Below are 22,546 nucleotides of genomic sequence, written 5' to 3' on the forward strand. Positions count from 1 at the left end.
CTTCACACGTCGGCCACTTGATTTGCTCCTTGTCGGTCCGGGCTGGCGCACTTTTTATCCGCCCTCTTTACTAGGCGTTTAGCAAGTACAATTTATCTGCACTCCACAATATTGAGCCGTTACCGCTGTACATATAAAAATGAGATTGCGCTATCGGCATTATTGTTCTGGGCTTTTTCATTTGCAGCGGAGAGCCGTACCGAGCAGTGCTGACCGCCACTCTTTCTCAGAACAGGGACCGTATAGAACGCCGTAAATCTACCTCGCCATAAATCACTGTCCTCGCGCCGCATGTAGAGAGGTGCGCGCCGCCTCTGGTTCAGGGCAGTTTGTCAGCTTTGGTCTTTGCGCTGGTTTCTGATAAAATAGGTTGTGTTCATGTTAGATCAGAATATCTTAAAAAGCCTGTTTTGAGTTGGAGGAAAGGCCAGAATTCTTTTGCAGATGCGTTGACGTGGGCTATGGCTTTTATCTGTAAAGTTACTGGGCCTTACTGTGTTCATAGGGCTGCACAGTATATTGGCAAATTATTGTTGTTGCAAGAAGCCCTTAGTGTAGTTGGTCAGGTCTAATTCATGAGCTCAAATAATGAGATCAGCCGACTACCTGAACATCCTGAATGACCAGGTTATTCCATCGTTGGCTTTCCTGATGGCATGAGCATGTTCTAAGACAGGGGTAGGCAACGTCAGGCCCGGGGGCCAAATCCGTCCCTCCAGCATAGCACCTCTGGCCCTCAAGATGAGTTCGAGAAACATGATTACCCAAATTAGACAGTACGTTTAACATCATTAGAGTTAAATGGGAGAAAGAAAGGTAGAAATACTGTCAATGCACCCAGTTAGGGCATATATTATGTACAACACTGGCATTTGAAAGAAGTGCACTGGAAAAATAATAATTGTTTTAAGGAAGAAATGACAAAAATCTACTTGAATTAAGAGATTAAATCTAAGGTTTGAGTAGATTTGAATATCAAGCATTGTCTTAAATGACTTGAATTGAGGAAATGTATCTTGTTTTGAGCAGTTTTCACTCATTTAGACACTTTTCCTGATCGGACCAAGTTTACTTTGCTTGTTTGAGGACATTTCAGACCAGTTCTAGGGTAAATCTCGCTTGAAATAAGAAAGTAAAATTGCCAATGAGATAAGACCAATTTTCTTACCCCATTGGCAAAGAAAATGACCTGAAATAAGGACGAAATGTATCGAAACGAGTCAGAAACATCTCAGAACAAGTGAAATAATCTAGGACAAATGCCCAAGAACTTCTTGTCTTGACTAGTCAAAACAACTAAAATCTGGATTATTGTGCTCAAATTGAGATGTTTATACTGATCTAATTAAATACTTTTTGCAGTGTAGTAGTTGTTATTCTCTTAATTCAGATAATCTTGTGTCATTTCAAGTGAAAAACAATTATTTGTCTGATTTCAAGTGGGTTTTATTCTTGTTTCATGGCGCTAGCATTTGGATCTTGGATTAGTTCAAACCGACTCATATTCAACATAGAAGAACTTTAATTCAAGCCATTTTAAGTCATTTATCTCATTTAACATGGTCATTTTTCCAGTGTTGTGCTTTACTTTGGGCTAATAATCAGCGGCTTCGGCCCTTGGTCTGGTTACAATAAAGAAAATCGGCCCTCCGCCAAGAAAACCTGCCTACTCCTGTTCCAAGATGACAACGCTGGGATTCATCAGGCTCACATTGTGAAAGAGTGGTTCAGGGAGCATGAGACGTCATTTTCACACATGGATTGGCCGCCACAGAGAACAGATCTTGACCCCATTGAGAATCTTTGGCATGTGCTGGAGAAGGCTTTATGAATTGGTCACACTCTCCCATCATCAATACAAGATCGAGGTGAAAAGTCCTACAACACTGGGGGCGCATTGTTTGACAAGCGTCATCTTTCTGTTGCGCTATCTGACTGTGCCACTAGCGAGAGGGCATCGCTTAGGCTATATACTGTATATGTAAAAAAGTTGTGGTTTATTACAAGCAGGTCTGAGTGCTGCTCTCATAGTGGCCTCACATTATTTTCCTCGTTTACATCGCGCTGCCTTGTGTTGCCTTTTAGCATTACGGGTTTTTATAAGCTCTTTTGGTCAAACTAAGTACTTGAGTTAAATATTGCATTAATGCAAGCAAAACAAAAGCTCATGTTCACCTCCCACTACCCCTCTCCCTTCACCTCTTGAGTCTGGCTGGAGGAATAAGGTTGTTCTACGTAACATTTAGAAACACAAGCTTGGACCTTGGATCTTCGGGACATTGCAGAAGCTTATTGAAACAATGCAGAGGCGAAAGTGTGTCTGTAATCAAAGCTAAAGGTTGTCAGGCGGTGCATCATTGTTTTATTGTATGGATTGTAATGGATTGTTGTGTGTTTAGGGCGACGGTGGTGCAGGCAGTAAAGCGAGTCGTCTGGTGACCAGAGGGTCAGCAGTTCAAATTCTGCAGGTGCACACTGTCGTTGTGTCCTTCGGCAAGACACTTCACCCACCTGGCCTCCTGTGACTGCGTACATTGGTGTGTGAATGAGCGTGTGAATGGGCAGTTCCTCGATGTGAAGCGCAGTGAGTGCCTAAAGCAGTGTTAATTTTGACAACATATTTTAATTTAGTTTTAGTCTTAGTCTTTTGACGAAAATGTAATGTAATTTTAGTCGAGATTTAGTCAAAAAAATATCTTCAATTTTAGTCTAGTTTTAGTCGACTAAAATTGCAAGTAATTTTAGTCAACTAAATTTAAGACAAATTTGGTCAACTTTGCATTGATGATATTCATTATAATCATATTTAATCTTGTTCCTCTTAGTCCATGGGCCAAACCCCCAAATCTGGCAAATCGGTACCGAAAAGGTGGCAAAGGCTATCGTTGATTTTTAAGTAGGTCCATGTCTGAGGTTTATATTTTTGTATGATAGCCTTTTCAGAGTTACAGCTTTATCATAGTTTTCAGCTGTTGAAGTGAACCACCCCCATGTCAAAAAAGTCGCTTTTAACACTGGTCCATATTTTGGTTTAGGCCATTTCCAGCCCATTAGATACTGATTTGCACCGTGTATTTGGTATCATTGTAAAGAAGACATTTTCATGTTTCATTTGAGCCCAAATGTACTACTCTGTGACTATTACCGTGGTAACCAAAGCTCCTCAAACACAAACCTGAGGACGTTTTTTCACCATTTTCACAAAAACAGGTTTACTATGTTTAACGCTGTTTCTTCAAGAAACATCACAGAGACAAATGTTTCATACTGGGCAACTCTCTAGACTCTGAGGATTCAGGAAATGTATAACATGTCAGAACTTTCTCAGCTTAAGGCCTCACAGTGAGCCCCGAAGTAAAAGAATGTCCATCTCACATGAGCCTCTCCCATTGAAATAAGCCTATATCTGACATTCTAAGGTTGGAACAGCTGGTGAGACTTTCTGTCCAGGACAGGCCAATGCAACTTGAAATTACATTCATAAAAATAACAATTATTCTGTATAATATAAACTGTATCCTAAATTGTAGAAAAAACATCCATATTATGTAGCCTACACAATGCACACACTTTCACTCATTCACTACTGAAACCACATCATTTTACATTTGTATTTGGTAAATAAATAACATTTCCAGCGATATAACATTGCAGACTAACCTGGCTAACACCAGTCTGTTGTGTGCGCTCGAATCATTTCGAACTGCACAACAGCCTGGGGACCATGGCCCAAATTTTGCGTGGATTTGGGAACCAATCACAGAACGAGAAGGGACGGCAAGACGATGACGCGCTAATCGATATATATGGAAGCTTGTAGTTTATTTACGGATTTAAAAAAAAAAGTTTATTTACGGATCAAACATGACAGCAGCAGACACGATGGTATTTTTTGATCGAGCTTTAGGCCGTGTTCTAAATAGTTCAGCTCGAAAGTTTACAGCGGGTACGTCATACGTCATCGGATACGATGATACGATTGGCTGTGGCTACTGCAGACGCATGATAGACGTTCGTAGCGCCCCGTAAACCACACCTCTCCTACGAGAAAATTAATTGGTGGTCCCCAGACTAAATATCACTTGTGATTTTTAGTCTGGCTAATTGCAGACACCATTATCTTTTGCTTCTAGAGAGTTGTGCAGTCGAATGGCCAAAAAGACAAAAGGGGGTTTACTATCGCTAGATTTTGAGCCAAAAGCTAGGTTAGATGTACCAAGGTGTTCTACTGTACTAGAACTGGATTCTACAGAAAATTAACTCAGAGGACATGAAACGAAAAGAACAACATGCAAACTCTACACAGAAAGGTCCCACATGGCCTTGGATATCGAACCCAGGAACATCTTGCTGTGAGGTGACAGCTAGACATTCAGTCACTCTTGAATCCCCTTGTACAAAAACCATGATGCTGATAGAAAAGGGTGAAGGGAATTCCTTTATGTCCAAGAAGACACACAAACTGCAGTTGGTTAGACAGTTGGTTATCCAAGAACCAAGCTTTTCCTGCAACAGTTGACAATGGCAATGTTGTGTTTTCTTCCAACCAGACTCTGCGACTGGGAAGGGGTGAGGGAGAAAGGTGGTGTAAGAGTGGGGGTGAATTACGGCTGAGTACAATAGTCTAGTAAAAAAATCTGAAAATGGGCTCCGTTAACACTTTTGTGGTTCCGGAATGTTAGGGGTTGGCAACCTTGTTTTTATGTTAATATGAGATGTTGGGAACATATTTCATGAATATGCCAATCGCGTATCGCCTTATCGTATAAGCGTATCGTTTGTTTTTTATTGAAGAAATAAGAAGAAAATGTTTACCAAAAAGTCGCACCTTAAGTCATGCACTATCTGTCAGATAAAATGAAATATCTGCAATATTAAACAAGATTTTTTCATGAAATTTGCACTGTATGTGTAGTTTGACAATATCTCACTTCACAGGAAATTTTTGGTTTATAGATTTAAAAATAAACAAATTATGTCCGTTTTTTCATAGTGGAAACAAGATGGCTGCCATAACTGAACTGGCTGATAGTCAGTTCAATTGTTGTATCTTCAAAACGATAACAGATTTTCTGAAATAATTTACAAAGTATATACACTATATCAACCTCATGAAGTGTGCAACATTCCATCTTCATCGGTTAGTGCATAAATAAATTACATTAAATTTAATCTGTGAATGTTACTGAAATGGCTCTTTTCCATCCATGTACTGTTGTCACATAAATTGAAATATCTTCAACATGAAATTAGATTTTCTCATGAAATTTGCACTGTATGTGTAGTTTGACATGACATCTGCCACAGGAAATGTTTGCTTTATAGGTTTAAAATTAAACTAATTATGTCAGTTTTTTCATAGTGGAAACAAGATGGCCGCTGTAACCGAACTGGCTGATACTCAGTTCAATTGTTGTATCTTCATAATTATGCCAGATTTTCTGAAATAATTTACACTGTATATAGACTTACATCTGCATCGGTTACTGCATAAATAAATTAGCGTTCTCTTGCCTCTCAGCATGTCCACTGCTGCTGACATGTTCCAGGGGCAGATGGATGGGTTAAATGGTTAATTATTGTAAAGGGACAATAACGTACAGCTTCAATCTGTGGCTCCAATTGAAATGCATTATCTGAATTACAATTCACAAACAGTTGTAAAGGTTCGGAATATCCATGAATCTTCACTTCGTTGTCTTCTTCTGGACCTTGATCCCTACTCTGTGCATGTCCAAATCTAGAATCAATCGGCCTCAGACCCTCGTTCTTCTGCATTGTCCTCACCACTTCCCTATGCAGACTTGCCGTTTTTCATCTCCTCATACAACATTCATGTGCACCTTGTTGAGTCCAGTCTGAGCATATGAAGTATCTTCAAAAAACACAAATTTCAACAAAGGGACTCTTGTGATACATTCCTTGTGCTGGATAAAGTATTCTTGTGGTGGCGCATTGTTGGCTGGTTGAACGCGTGCGTAAGAAAGTAAAAAATGCCAAAAACGTAAAAATGTCGTCGGATATGTCAATCCATTTATTGCAATGAAAGGTGATTATTATGGGAAAAACTGAAAACCAAATAGTTAATAACTCACAGTTAAAGGATGTTTTGTAAGATTCCCATAGCACGGTCAAAACCGCGTGCTCCAGTAGCGCTACACCGGTCACTAATTGGCGCACCTCTTAAGTAAATGGGCCACTCCCAGAGCGCCCTCTAATGGCTCCACCAATTCTCATGCTACAATTTGCATGTTCTTTTTTCACTCTACACTTGTTGAGGTGTTGAGATAAAATGTGCACAAGAGGCAACAAGAGACAATCCCAAACAGGAATGGTTTCAGAGGTGGAGCCTGCTGAGCTTCCGAGAGACAGTTTTCTAGTTGCATTTGACTATTGTCAGCCTGAGGTGATACTGAACCCTGCAGAGGTGGCACAGTCCAGGATGACAACTCAATAAGTGCCATCGCCAAAAGATTTGTTTCCAGCATATTCTGAAGAGCATGAAGAATAATTCAGGATATGGGCACAACTCTACATTTAAACCTCCACAATCATCAACAGGTTTGTTATCTGCTAAGTTATGATGGGAAAAGCAGCGGCTCTACTCCAAGCTCCTCTTAGTTGACTGAGGAAACTCCTTTCGGCCGCCTGTATCTGCGATCTTGTCCTTTCGGTCATTACCCAGATCTTATGACCATAGGTGAGGGTAGAACATAGATCGATCAGTAAATCAGCTCCCTCTTCACCACAACAGTCACAGTAACACCGATCACTGCCGATGTCGCACTGATCCGTCTGTCGATCTCATGCTCCATCCGTCCCTCACTGAGAACAAGACCCCGAGATACTTGAACTCCTCCACTTCAGGCAAGGCCTCTCCACCGACCTGAAGAGGGAAAGCCACCCATGGCCTCGGATTTGGAGATGCTGATACTCATCCCACTTCACACTCGGCTGCAAACCGCCCCAGGGCAGCTGAAGGTCCTGATTTGATGAAACCAACAGAACAACACCTGAGATCCTGGGGTTCCCAAACCGGACACCCTCCGGTTCCTGGCTGTGTCTTTAAGTTCTGTCCATAAAACTAATAAGTAAACTTTTGTTTATTCATTTATACAGCATATTTCATGTGCACAGACTCAATATGCCTGGGAAGAAAATAAATAAATTACACAACATAAAAAATAAACTCAAACACGTTAATACAGCACATACACACTCACAAAAAAAAAAAACAATCCATGTACAAAGAACTTAAAATAACTTCAGAAAAGTTGGAGAAATTGTTTAATCAAATAAAAATATGAACTGTTTTGCTTAGTCGACTGCCTCTGTGATTTAGTTCTGGATGAGGCTAAGCTGTAGTTTTGTGTTGACTCTTCATGTCCTGGTTTTAACACCTCACACCTCACCATCTTTATACTACTATATTTGATTTATTAGTAATGAAATAAAACAACTTTACTGAAATTACCTCAGAAAATTATTTACTTTATTAATTTACTAATCAGTAAAAAAGGGTGATGTTCATAGTAAACGTGTGGTTTATGGCAAATTCAGCTTCAGAACAGAGCACAGTTTTCTACAGCAAATACATTAACAACTAAGTGTAAAACAAATACATTTTTGGCATTGGTATTTTTGGCATAACCATGTGGTGTCTACAAAGACAAACCTTTGGAATTATCTTGGATTATTGAGACATTTTAGACAAATGTACAGGACTACGTGTATTAGTGAAAGAAACAGAATGCCATTGTGTGTATGGCATAGTATATGATAAATAGCTATAATATATAAAATATATGAACAACTTTTTGGTGAAAATACAGAACTGTTCTTCTCCACAAATGTAATTTCAAGTTGCATTGGCCTGTCCTGGACAGAAAGTCTCACCAGCTGTTCCAACCTTAGAATGGCAGATATAGGCTTATTTCAATGGGAGAGGCTCATGTGAGGTGGACATTCTTTTACTTTGTGACCCACTGTGAGGCCTTAAGTTGAGAAAGTACTAACATGTTATACATTTCCTGAATCCTCAGAGTCTAGAGAGTTCCCCAGTATCAAACATTTGTCTCTGTGATGTTCTTTGAAGAAACAGCGTTAAACATAGTAAAACTGTTTTTGTGAAAATGGTGAAAAAACGTCCTCAGGTTTGTGTTTGAGGAGCTTTGGTTACCACGGTAATAGTCACAGCGTAGTACATTTGGGCTCAAATGAAACATGAAAATGTCTTCTTTACAATGATACCAAATACACGGTGCAAATCAGTATCTAATGGGCTGGAAATGGCCTAAACCAAAATATGGACCAGTGTCAAAAGTGACTTTTTTGACATGGGGGTGGTTCACTTCAACAGCTGAAAACTATGATAAAGCTGTAACTCTGAAAAGGCTATCATACAAAAATATAAACCTCAGACATGGACCTACTTAAAAATCAACAATAGCCTTTGCCACCTTTTCGGTACCGATATTTGGTCTGGCCCATGGACTATCTGCTTCATGGAGCTGCTCCACATGAACAAAGCTCAGAGCTGATCCTTTGGCAGAGGATTTACATGATCTGAGGCTCTTTCAGACTCTCAATAGAAGTTTGGATGATTTTAGTCTCTCCCTTTCATTTTCATTTAGTCTTATTTTAGTCGACTAAAGTATCAGGACATTTTAGTCATAGTTTTAGTCTCATGAAAAACTTTTAATTTAGTTTTAGTCCAATTTTAGTCGTCAAGAATATCACTTTGACTAAAATTAAGACTAAATATTTTAGTCGACGAAATTAACACTGGCCTAAAGCAGGTAGAAAGGCGCTATATAAATGTGACCATTTAGTAAAATTCGATAATAATATTAACACTATAGTCAAGACCAGGGGTGCCCAAAGTAATTTTGTTAGCCCGCAAGAGGGTCACCTACTTTTTGCGCCGCAACTGGTTAATTCCAACTCTCTCCCATTCATTCTCAATGGTAAATATTGATGCAGTACACTTTATATCCACCAGTGTCAAATTGGGGGCGCTGTTTCACTCCTTTCGCAAAGTTAAGGAAACACTGTTGTGGTGTCTTGGTGTTTATCAATCACAGAGCGTCGTAGCATCAACTTTCACAGTTTTCCAACTTTTTTTGCAAAGGTTGTTGACATCAACAAAGGCACATGTTAAACAATGACTTATAAAAGAATTTAAGCTGAACTGACACTTTTAAATGTGGCATTTTCTTTGAGTTAACAAATGAATAAGGTAAAGTCGCTATAGGTAGGCTACTGTAAAACTGTTGTTTATTAATTGTTGACTAGGATTTGCCATAGTCAACATTTGTTTTAATGTAGCATGTTTTGCACAGATAGCCTCAAATGCAAATATATACAGAAAATATATAAATAAAGTGACTATTATTATTTGCTGTTATATGTGTTTCACGCTTGACATCGCCGTGTTTGGCCTGCGACCCACTGGCACTTTTTAATTATGGCCCTCGGAGACAGAAAGTTTGGGCACCCCTGGTCAAGACCGTTATAAATTGACGTGATAGTCTGTAATCTATGTAAATCTGTGTCAACAAAAAGGATCCAACCACGGTCTTTTTCTCATATAGCCTATTAAAAGTAATGGCCTCATTCAGTCACAAATGCACTATTGTTGGGCGTTGCAAGGACTGAAGTTTTCTCGATCGATAATGTGATCTTATAGCGGTTTGACGTGAGTCACCCAAAGGACTTCACTCGAGACCATTTTTCACTCACTGACACAGACTGACAGAAGCGCGGCGGCACACGTCTGCGGACACAAACCATCCAACCATCACCGACCACTCAGACACTCCTACTGCTGTGTTGAGTTTACATTATCGTCCCCATGCCAGCGTGCAGGGGAGGGAGAGGGAGGGAGAGTGAAGAAAGTACTTGTTGAACCAGGAAGAATAGTTATGGGAGATTGCCGAGTAGGCCATGCTGCATTTCCCAACCAATAAAGCGTGAGATTGTGATCAAGATGTGTTCGAGGTTGTCATTGAATACCTGACAACAAACAAGGCCCGTCCCTGCTCCTGCTAGGGTCATTTTCACACATGTTGAAGCGCCTTGTGGGTCGACCCGAGACGTGTTTCCATGACAACGGGCATCAACCTGTCAATGCACCAACATGCACACACTCATGCGAGACATACAGTACCTTGGTGATACAAAGTTGATTCATTTAGCCTCATCACAGCAGTAATCCAAGCGTCAAGTCCTGCATTCATTAAAACAAGTTCTTTCTTTGCACAAATAAGAGGAATGACAGTGAGAGTAGTTCGGCTTGAGGTCGGTCACTTCTACACCTGCTCCACCCCTGTGTGCGGGACAGGACTGGCTGAAAGAGATGGTGTGGGAGCTGTTTAGACCGGCCTAAAGTGCTGTGGTTGGATTCACACACAATATGGCCGTGAATAGAACCATCTCAATTTTAGCAGTGTACCGGGCTGGACTGGCCGGGAGTTTTCCCGGTGGGCTGACGTACATTTGGGCCGGTCAGACCAGACGAGAGATCAGCCCATCATACACTACACGGGCCCACATAAAGCTGCATGCTCTTTTGATGCCTCTTTCATTACATAGATGCAATTACCCAATTGATCTACTAGAGGGGTGCTCAAACTTTTTGTCTCAAAGGGCCAAAATGAAAAAAATGCCTGTGGGTCGCGGGCCAAGCACGGCGATGTCAAGCGTGAAACACATATAACTGCAAATAATAAAAGTTACTTTATTTTCTTTGTGGTATACATTAGCATTTAATTCTATCTATGCAAATAACATGCTGCAAAAGCCTAGTTTTAGTAGAACAAAATCAATTATTGTAGCAATATAGAGCAAAATGTAAACAACACCACCTGTACCTGCAGTGCCTACAGTGACTTTAGCTCATTCATTTCTTTAAGTCAAAGAAAATGCGATATTATATCATTTTGAAAGTGTCAGTTCAGCACAAAGTGTTTTATAAGTCATATACAGTGGGGAAAAAAAGTATTTGGCCGAAATCTAATAGAATGTCTTTGTGAAACTGACCAAATACTTTTGGGAAAGATGGTGCTACGACGCTCTGTGATTGATAAACACCAAGGCTCAATCCGAAACTATCAAATTGTAGCCTCTAAGTACTAACACTAGCAACTAACTCCTTTACCTTTCATGGGGTCGACTGTTAGACCTCTATGCAGTTAGGGAACTAGACCTTCAGCAGCATTTGAACAATCCGTCCGTCCTTAAACAGGGGAAAGGGAAGTGACATCACCAACAGCTGCTTTTCTTCTTCTTTAAAGTTATTGGTGGAGTGCAGGCCAAACAAAAGTGCATGTCGCCCCCTAGTGTCCAACAACAACATAGTGTCCAAACAAAGACATTTAAGGAGAAAAATAAATCCAAATGATCCTTCACATTTCCCTTTAGTGTTATTTTATTTCAACAACTGTTTCATAAAGCTACATGATGCAAATGATCCATGTGGCTTAAGTTTCTACTAAATGAAAACAAAAGCATTTAATCCGTTTCCTGAGTTTACTCTTTAACACTGACATGTGACTGAGCTGTGGGGACGACAACATGGATTTATCACTTTTATAAAGTTTGGCTTGTGCAGAATCTTACTTTTTAATTATTATTATTTTTATTATTAAATGTGCTCCTGTCAATCAACAGTGGTTGCGCATGAATCACTCGAGGGTGGGGGCGAGGGGGGTGGGGCGCAGTGGCTTGTGGGATGGCACATAGCTCCTAATCACTGGTGAGTTGGCACCAGAGGTCCCTATGCTAAAGTGGCTATGCTAGTTAGCATCAAGGCTCCTTTTCCTAACTACTTCCCAACTGACTTACCAATTCGGAGGCAACTTGCCATGGCGGACGCTGACGCACATCCGGTTTGGCGTAAGAGCTCTTACCAATCTGCCCGTTTCGGAAGCAGCCCAAGACACCACAACAGTGTTTCCTTGACTTTGCGAAAAGAGTGAAACAGCGCCCCCAATTTGACGCTGGTGGACAAAAAGTGTACTGCATCCATATTTGCCATTGAGAATGAATGGGAGAGAGTTAGCATTTACCAGATATGGCGCAAGAGTAGGTCACTCTCTGGCGGGCTAACCTAATTGTTCCGGCCCCACTTTGGGCACCCCTGTACTAGAGGTATCTGACACTTTTTACTCCGCTCTGATGGCATGCTTTCTTGAGTTATGGTTCCCAGAAAATCTCATAGCTTAAATGAGCAATGGGCCTTTCGGTTATGACATTACTCCTGCCCCTCACATCGTATTTGCCAAAGTAAGTGAAAAGAGTTAATTGTAACACCCTCCAGGACCCACAGAACCTCAGGCCTCTATTTTTTTTATACATTTTAGACAAATGTATGAAAGTTGGGAGTTGTCAGGTGACTCCCTCCTGCTTCTGCAACTATTGTCCTCGATTCGTAGCCAGATGGCCAGTCTTGACCCAAAAGTCCCAATATTTTTCTGCCAGTCAGGGCTGTACACATCCATGCTCTTCGAACACATTAGCCTTTCACAGCAACGCAAGAGGCCACAAGTTAACACATATTTATTTGTCGGAGCAGTTTTATATTAAATGGAGACACTGCAGGCGGAAACTTGTTGACCCGCTCTTTCTCTAATAAAATCTATTTGAATTCTAACCATTTTGTAGAAATGGTTGTTTGTTCCCGTTATGCAGACAAAAACCGTCTGCACCTTGACATTTGGCAACAGCGTCAGTGCTAATTTTAGGGAATTTAAGTGATTGTGTTTCCATGGAGATTTAATATTGTGTCCGTAAGTGCAGTTCTCCGAGACTCGGTGAACTCGCCGACCCGCACAGACTCCTTCCCTGGTCTCTGTTTGAAACTTTAACCGAGCTGTCTTTATGTATTGATTCACTTTTTAACCTTGGCCTCCTCTGGCATTGCACGTTTTACTGAATTTGAAAACATGATCGGTCTCGAACTCGTCTAATGAATATGTTTACCGTTTTGAAAAGAGATGAAGAGGCGAGCAGAGGAGAGGACAGCAAAGGGCAGCTCTGGTGTTCTCATTTGAACTGATTAAAGGCAGGATAATGTAACAGGCACTCTTATCGGTTTAACGAATGCACTACAGTCTCCAGCTGGGTTTCCTTACGCTGCACTCATTTGCTTTTTTAATGGAGGTCTGCACTAATTTGGATTGGGGGTTGGCTTTTAGGAGTTTTGTTTATTGATTTATTTCTTTTGATCTATGTTTTTAATGCAAACTGGCTTTAGCAATAGCATCTGGGAACACAAAGTGAAATGGGCAGCACTTAAAGCAGTAATAAGTAACTTGTTTACCTTAAGGGGAGACACTACAGGCAAAACTAATTTTTTTCAGTTTTCAGGTTTTGGGCCAAATTGGTCTCTGAACATATAAGCTTTCACCCGGAAACAGAAAATATACCTAATCTTCACAATAACATGTTTAAATATTGCGCTGATTCAATGTTCCCCCATAGACTTATATGGGAGAACACAATTTCACGGGTCTTTTTCTCAAAACACATCTTTCTGTCATTGTGGCGACACTATGTTCACGTCAGTCGGACCTAAAGACTTCGTCCAGCCTTGGACTGAACAATATTTGGAAGATTTTTTCAGAGGGATTTTTTATTATCTAATCCCTAAGCCCCATTTATTGAGTTTTGAATGTCAAAAAATAAGGCGAAAAGTACAGTTTTACAAATTTTTCCACTAAAAAACAGCTTATTTTAAAACTAAACAAGAAATCCAAAATCCCCCCTGAGAAAGTCTTGGTAACTCATTCATCAATAAAGTGAAACAATAAATTTGAATGTAGCTATCCATTATTCAGATTTCGTCGCCGAAAAGATGGGAAATTTGGGACATTTTTAGGCATAAAACACCTTGTTCTTATATGAAAAGATAAAATGACAGAAAACTTGCATTGTATTTTTTACTCACATTTATGCCAGTGATCGACAGCTAAAGTTTCAAATTGATATCTGTAAATATACATTTTTTCCCTATTCACCTGCAGTGTCTCGCCTTAATAAATCCTTTTCGTAGTCCCTCTATAGTAATACAAGTGTTAATGGGATGATTGGGGGGTCTTTCATCTCCCTCGGTGTCTCTGGCCAGAAAACCACAATTGCAACTTCACTGCCTACGGGTTTGAGGCCCCAATACACACTAATGGAATCACAAAGAAGAAGCTAACAGGCTAACGGGCAATGCTAACAGTATTTACAGCCAGGTTTTAGTGAAAAAAATGATCTCCATTGTGTAATTGGATGTACAATATTCCTCTCTCCCTTTGTCTTTTCTGTCAGCGCAGTATTTACTCTCACGGACAATATATGAGTAAAAAACGCAACATGCTACAACACCTGCAGTGGCGCTTGTGGCCTCTAGGGGCATGAGTTATTTAGTACTGCTTTAATAATAACTGTAACACATGATGAGGTAGCACTTAATTCATTTATTAACCGTGAAGGACGGAAGGTTTATTTATTGAAGTTCAGTGTTGTTTAATGAATGATGGAACGAAGTCATGTCTCTGTATGGAAGGAAGACACCAAGGGCTGTAGGAGTTTGCGTCTCAAGGCTTGGTTGGAGTGCTCTTCTCTGGCAGCATGATCAATCAAGCATGTGAAAAACAATGAAAGAGCCTCCATTTTAGCCAATGGCATGCTTCCAATGCTATGGCGTCATGGAAACAGCACATAATGGGTCCAGTCTTGGTATGTGGACAATGTGGATGTCAAGTTCTATGGTAAGTCAATACAGGCTGAACTTGAAAAAGCCAGAAGTAGATGGAGGACAGAGGCTTCATTATGTCTTTGCATTGTATAACCTTTGAAGACAATAGTGTCAAATATTTCTACTTCACTACAATGGGACTCAATCTATTATGTGTCAACTCACTGCATTAGAATCCAGGAAAGTAACCACTGGATGACTCAAACCTGCACAAAGGAAACTACTCAAAGTAACTCAAAGTATGGTTTCAAAGACAGTTCCTCATTTCCTGGCACTGACAGAATGACGAGGTGCAGTGTGGACTTAGTAAAAACTCGCCTTGTTTGGTCGGCTCTATTCAAACTGCGCTGCGTTTTCTGGGTGCATCATCTCTGTTTACGCAGGTCTGAATGTGTAAACAAACTTGGCGGTTTCGCTCGGGGAGTTTAGGTGCGGTTCGAATGAGGTGAGGGAGAGGAGTGCGATCTAAAGCCAGGTGAAAGAGACCGCGTGTTTACCGAGGCCACTGCAACATAAAGCAAACACATTTACTGCTGCAACGTGGTAAAAAAGGAGCATTAGCGAAAATGTTTTCAAATGACATCTGCTGTAAACACAGACGAGACACATTTCAAACTGCTGCGGGCGAGTGTGGCCAAGTGTTCAGCCCATTTCAAGCTTATATGCTGTATATATACACTTTTACTTGTACTGCTGACCTTTAGTAACCACGGGTATCCAAACTATGGCTCGGGGCCAGATACGATCCTCTGTCCAATTGTTGCCTTCAGGATTCCTGCTAAATTGGCCTCAAATTGCAACCACGCCCCTTCTTTTTTTTCACAATTTACACTGTAATATCGACAGCAAAGATTTTAGGGTAACGCTTCAGAATACAGCCCGCGTTCCAGGTGTAAGTACGGGGTAACAAGACAGTAATTACACATGCAAGTACAGGTACTCTTACATGTGTAACAAGGCAGTACAAAGTGTAAGAGGGAAGTACAACATATAACAACGTGTAACTATGTGTCAAGGTGTAGTAAAGGTATTCATTTTCATTTTTTTATTCATTTCATTCAAAAGTGATATATTACAATCATAACAAAACCGCCAAGCCAATACAGTATGAATCAAAAGGGAATGTGGTATTATGCATACATTTTTAATGTTGCAGGACAGTAATACTGTGGTGAAAGTGAAAAGCCCCAGGCATTTTTTATTGATTGTTCTTTATTTTTTGTTAGATTGAAAGTAATTACACATGCAATTACATGAGTGTATGGAGAAAAATGAGAAGTGTCCAAAAATGATCACACTTAATCATCATTTCTAAGTCAGACGGAGCCTTTCTGTGCTGATGTGCAGCCTATTGTTTGTAGTTGTCGGGGAAACAGGAGGAAACCTCTGTTGGCACAGGAAAAACATGCACATCTGCACAGAAAGGCTCCGTCTGAATTGAACCTGGGACTTTCTAGCTGTGAAGCAAAAGCTCTAGCTTGTTTCTGCTTGTTACAGGCAACGGTGTCTCACTATAACAAAATAAACAACAATCAATAATAATGCTTGGAGTCATGTCTTCACTTTCACAACATAGTGAAGTACAGTAATACTGTTGTCCTGCAACATTAAAAAGAATGCACAATTTATAATACCACATTCCCTTTTGCCACAGCTATGTGTTAGCTCAGCACCATTAATTACTCTTTGAATAATACTACACCTTGACACGTAGTTGCACTTTTTTGTTACACATTGTTCCCCCTTGTTACACATGTAAGAGTACCTGTACTTACATGTGTAATTACTTTCTTTTTACCCCGTATTTACACCTGGAACGCGGGCTGTATTCTAAAGCGTTACCGATTTTAGTGTGAGACTCAACATTGAAATGCACCCATTTGAATGATTTATTGCGTGAATGACCATTTCTTTTACAGAGGTCAGAAGACTGGGTGGATGTTTCGGGTGGTGCTCTCAAATAAAATAAAAAAGTAAACAAACGGCTTGCTTATTAGCTAAAGGCATTTGAGAGCTGCAAAGTTCTTCTTGTGAAACACTGAAGAGGCACCAAGAGCCCCCACACCTGCAGAACAGTGGAGGCTTCACAAAAGGCGCTACAGGAAACAAGGAAGGGACAAAAGGAGAAGGTATCCGGGCAAGACTCGCAGGTAAACCACACATACCTTCTGTCCCCCACTATTGTTCTGGCTAATGGACGTTCACTGGAGAAGCTCTTCAGAAGATGAGGAAAGACTGTTGTGGAAGGAGGAGCAGCTGACAAGTGCAGGACACCACACTCTGAAACAGGGACAAACCGAGGAGGCGCTGCACCGTTTCAGAGGATTAGAGGAGCACTGAAGGCCAGCCAGGCTTTCTCCGTGTGCTAAGTTTTCCCCTCCAAAAACACGCTGCTCAGGCTGGCCCACAAAGGCGGCGCGGCTCAATGACAAATAAAGCACTTACTTACTTCAAGTTCCAGTTCAACAATCTCACATCTGCAGTGGCCCCTCTCTCGTCAGGAGTGCCCCAAGGCTCCATTCTGGGGCCTATATTCTTTTTTCATTGTGTTTGCTTCCGTTGGGTTCAGGGCTCCAGACTAACGTTTTTCATGACCGTTGGTCCCAAAAGTAGCAACATGTGCTCCTCATTAAAAGACACCTGTCACATGTCCATGCTGAGGAGAGGGAGCAGCTTCACCGTGTCTTTATATTATTCAGTACTTTTACTCTTATTCCGGTGAAGTAGGTCCTGACTGGAGATAGAATCTTGAAATGTTCTGCTGAAGCTCAGGTGATTAATTTCTTTCCCAGGATCTCAACCAGAGGGGTTTTCCTAAAAGAGGGAAAACATTTGAACTATTTGTGTCATAGTATTGCTATATAGCGGGAATAATGTGTCAATTTTTATGGTTCATAAATGTATTTGTTATGAACAATGAAAGGATGGATATGAGAAATGAAGCAGTGTGACTGTTGGAGTTTTATTCTGCTTTTGAAATAGTGTGACCACCTCAAATAGTTTAAACAGAGACCAAAGGGACAATTTGGTAGAACTTTGAAGTACAGAGAAAAAATGGTTAAAGGCCTTTTGTCCCTAGACCGTCCCGGGTAGGACTTCATCTCGTCCCATGCATTTTTTTTTCCATCCCCGGGTTGATGGGAGTACATTAGTTCACCTGTGTGCCGACGAAATCCACATTTACTTGCCTGTGCTGCTCCCGAGTGCTGAATCCACACTGGACGCTCTAAATAGCTGCCTCCTGGATGTTAAAAAAAAAAGCCCAACTATTAGAAGTGGGGCGGTTGTTCATTTTCTGTGTATGGACCTAAGCTCTGGAACGCACTTCCCTCTGAGCTGCGGACCATCACTGAGCTATCCCTCTTTACATCACAGCTGAAGACACACTTAGACTGGTCTTTTGACAAACTGTTTTGTGAGAAGCATTTTGTGCCCAATTAGGTTGTAAAAGGTGACAAATAAATGTTGATAAATTGATTGAAGTGGGGATTGCCTGCAGCTTTACACATGCGCTTCAGTCATGTATATTTTCAGTGCTACGGAGCCTTTTGAGGACTTTTTCTATTGAAAGGATTTACTACTACGTTTGCATGATCCGGAAATTGCATGCATGTAAATCACTTTTGAATATGGGGTGGGCACATAAGCTTTCTTGCTTCGGCCTTCTCCTTTTGAGTTATAGATCATTACAGTGTAGTGATGTGATGATGTAAATTAAAGGGGGGGTATTATGCAAAATCGACTTTTTCAAGCTTTACATCATGTTATTATGTCATTCCCTCATTAAAAACATGCCTGAAGTGTTGCCTTGGCACATTCACGTATTTTTGAGTAATCTGTAATAACTCTGATGGCGGCCATTTTAGGGATAGGTTTGCCTGAGTCCTCCTAGGAACGCCCCCACCTCCTGGAGACTTCTCCGAGCTTTCGGCACCAGCCGAGTAACCAACCACTGCTCCTCGACAGAACCCCCTCCCCACTGATGCCACAGACAGCGTGTGGAGGGGGCGTGTCGGAAAGAGTCAGAGGTTCTTAAAGAGACAGAGGCCTATTTCAAGACATTCACTACAGCCATTTTGAGAGAGCAATTTTATACAAGGCATTTACAGACCAACAGAAGGTTGGTCATCATTGTAGTGTGATATAGACTGGTGCTATGTGATTGAAAAAAGCATAATACCCCCTCTTTAAGAAATTAAATTGCTCAAATAAACTACTACTATCTTGACAATTATATTATATGATATATTGACATGCATGGTATAAATTGTGTCTCAAAGGAAATGGCCTAACTTGTGGGGTACCCCAGGGGTCGATCCTGAGACCCATTATGTTTGATCTTTGCATGCCTTCAGTAGGTTAGTTAGTGATGATCAAAGTACTTCAATTCATTATCTTGTGTAAAAGTATGGCAACTATTGGTCATATGCTGTATTACTGTTGCTCATTGAGGCACATTGAGTTGCCTTATGTACGAATGGTATAAATAAACATGCTCAAGTGAATGTACTGAAGTATTTACAGGAGAAAATATTCAACTATTCAAATAAGAAAGCGCAAATTAATTTATATAAATTATATAAAAATAACTTTGTGGTTTCAAAAACACAAATATTGCACCCAAATACACAATTCTTCTCTGTCTTGAGTATAGATAGAAGAGATAACTGTTATCCATTCAGCCCCATTCATAGTAATGATCCTGAGTGGTCTGTGAAATCAACATGGCTGCATAATCCCCTCCTGCGAAGCCTCTTACTTAAAAAGGGCAGAAAAGGCGAGAAGAAGTGCTCCACAAGTGCTCCAGAGCCTGTCAATCATAGGCTTCAACTTTTTATTTCTTATGTACCAAAAACAGTGCGGTAAAAAATATGACACCTCGCTCAGCGTTGTCACATGGGTCATAGCAATAAAAAAAAAGAAAGAAAGACTCTTTGTTGCCCCTGGCCACCAGGGGGTGGTATTACCGCAATGTCAGCTCCCCGCCGTGTGGACCAAAGAGAAGCGCTTTCCTCACCCTTTGGTCCAGAGTCAATGGCATTGACAGCACATCTCCACATCGCCACCTATTGTTCTGGAATGTGTATTTTTGGTCTTTTAATATAAACAAAACACAACACATTATAGAAATGTAAGGGAGACATTTTCATTACATTGAACCACTATTTAGCTGGTGAAACCTATCCAGAGCTGTGATACAACATCTCAGTCAGGGGCATAAGCCTAATGCACATGATGTAGATAACTAGGTAGTACATCATCATTACAATAATAGAATTAACGTTAACAGCTCTTAGCTTCTATAGGCCCGGTAAGTAAAGCTAGTTCTAATGATAAAGAATGATAGTGACTTCTTTAATGCAATTGTCTGCTGTAATGCCCTGCCTCCTGTGCAGATATTGATGTTCAAGTTAAGCGGTGTGGTGTGCTGGACCTGACAGGAACCACTTTATTCTCCTCAATGTGTCTCCGGGGAGGCCTCGCTCCCACACTACCCCGATCTATGGCCTTGGGTTTGGACATTCAGCCACATATTACTACATATACTTTGAGATTTCGTATGTCAGCACTTTTAGTATTGTATCACTCTGTGTACTCCACTTACCTCGTCAACGTGAAACATGCATAGTCCTCCAGCTACGAACTTCTGACCAAGACAATGCACAGTGATTGCAAACCGCTCTTGACAAGTCGGCAATGGGACTGACTAAGACTGACATGTGGATTTGGAGTTCTCTTCGGGACAATAAAGTCTACATGCAGGTTTTCTCAATTGACAAGACACTAAATTCTTTTGACTGCACTCATTTGTCACTCGACTCTTGTCAAAACCATGAAAGTAATTCATGGTCAGCAAATTCATAACAAACCCGGGCCGTGCACAAATGCATCTAGGGCTGTGTCTGAATGTCCAGAATGTACCCTGTATAGTAGGGCTGGGCGATGTCCCCTTATTTGGCCGTTGTTGATGTTTACAGTGAACCATTGTGATGGAACCATCTCATTATAAGCACTTTTTAAAGAAATTTACATAGCCTATATATATGCTGCACATTATTTATGTTTGGAAGATTGCAGGATAAATAGATCTAAACTAAACCTGAACAGAGTCATGGAACACGAATTCTGCAACAGAAATGTGTTAAAACGACTTATTCAGAGCGTCATCTGCTCCTCAATACCAAGGCTCTTGTCACACTAATACAGATGTAAATCAGAGCTTATTATTTGCATTTGCTCAATTTTAACGTAATGTTTAAGAAACAGTGGGTGAACGGGACAATATTTACAAGTTTGCGGTCCGTGTGCTCGTAACCTTGCGTATTAGCATATTAGTTATATTTGTGATTTAATTTACTGTGCAATCCCTGCAAAGTTTGAAGGTTTACGAGGCCCACAGAAGATCAGTGCGTGTTTGTGACAGGAGGGGGTGCGATGGACGATGATATTGTACATCGGAACAACCCTACTGTATAATACACTATATTGTTGTCACGCCATTTTGTAGTGGTGTCCAAATGTCCAGAGAGAAAAAATGAGCGCATTCCAAATCTCCCACAATTCATTGTGAAAAGTAGTCAGTAGACCACAATGCATTGCGAGAGTTGGAGGAGAACAGACACAACCACGAAACACGAAGGAATGAAAACAGCTCTTTTATTCACGTGTTGTGTATATTTCATGAATAATCTTCTTGAATATAAATCATTACGGTGAAAAGTTGTGTTAGCTGCTTGCCTTTAGCTTGAATCTGGATCCTGGAATAGGATCCCCTTAACCATAGTACCATTAAGTCACCTGGACTTTTTAAATAGACTGGTGACACCAGTGACACTGTAGCCTCTCACCAGTGTGTTCCTCCTTTTGTGCATGACCGTATGTTTTTGTGTCGAGTGTTGAGCTGGAAACACATGCAAAATCAAGCGACAGAACCTTTCTGCTGTCACGTAAAAGCGCCAGCAATGTTCCCAAACTCTTCGGGACAAAATCCCCAAAGTTACCTTGCAAACAATAATTTGTAATAAGATCAAACTGAAAAAAAATATAGATTTGAGGCGCACAGTTAAAATACGATTCAAAATAAGAAAACATAGAGGCATCAATCTGCTACTGAAATGTTCCTTTTAAGCTGAGTTTTCCAAGCACTCCTGCAGCTGCTGGAAAGGGCACGGGCCTCTGCTTCTTGTGCCAATCCTCAGCCTGGCCTAATAGAGAGGCCTAAGCGTATGCCAAAGAAATATGAAAATCATTGCGCGAGTTGCTGTGGAGACGCTGCAAGGAAACGGTGAAAGTGGGTGTTGCTTTGTACTGGTGCAACGAAACTCCCCTGAGACATGCAGAGATTCAATGCAGTCCATAATATACTGAATCTATACTGTTTTTTATCACAAAGAATGATCGGGGAAATTGCCGCTCTTGTGTCTCCATTCGCACTGCAGCCAATGGGTAATGAAGCATAAAATCGCATTGAAGTGCCAGCGTACACGGCTGCTTCTGATGCTAAGTGCTTGGTGCATTATCCAACAGGACAAAGAAGTCTGTTACGTCGTGCTGGAGCTGCTACTTTTTATCAGTCAAAACAGGAGGTGGACCTGGGCACTGTGGATGAACGTTGGGTCTAATTTTGCTGAGACTTTTGAATTGAACCTTTGCACTGTTGCTGCAGAGCACTAAGATGTGAAAGCAAACTGTTTCCTGATTCTTTGCTTGTTATTTGGTACAGTGACACTTGCTTTCCTCTCTCCCTGTCCTGGATGTTATTTCAGTATGTGTGGGTTTAGAGCAGGGGTCGGCAACGTC

The sequence above is a fragment of the Gobius niger genome (assembly GCF_951799975.1).
Source record: "Gobius niger genome assembly, chromosome: 4".
In the NCBI taxonomy this organism is placed as follows: domain Eukaryota; kingdom Metazoa; phylum Chordata; class Actinopteri; order Gobiiformes; family Gobiidae; genus Gobius; species Gobius niger.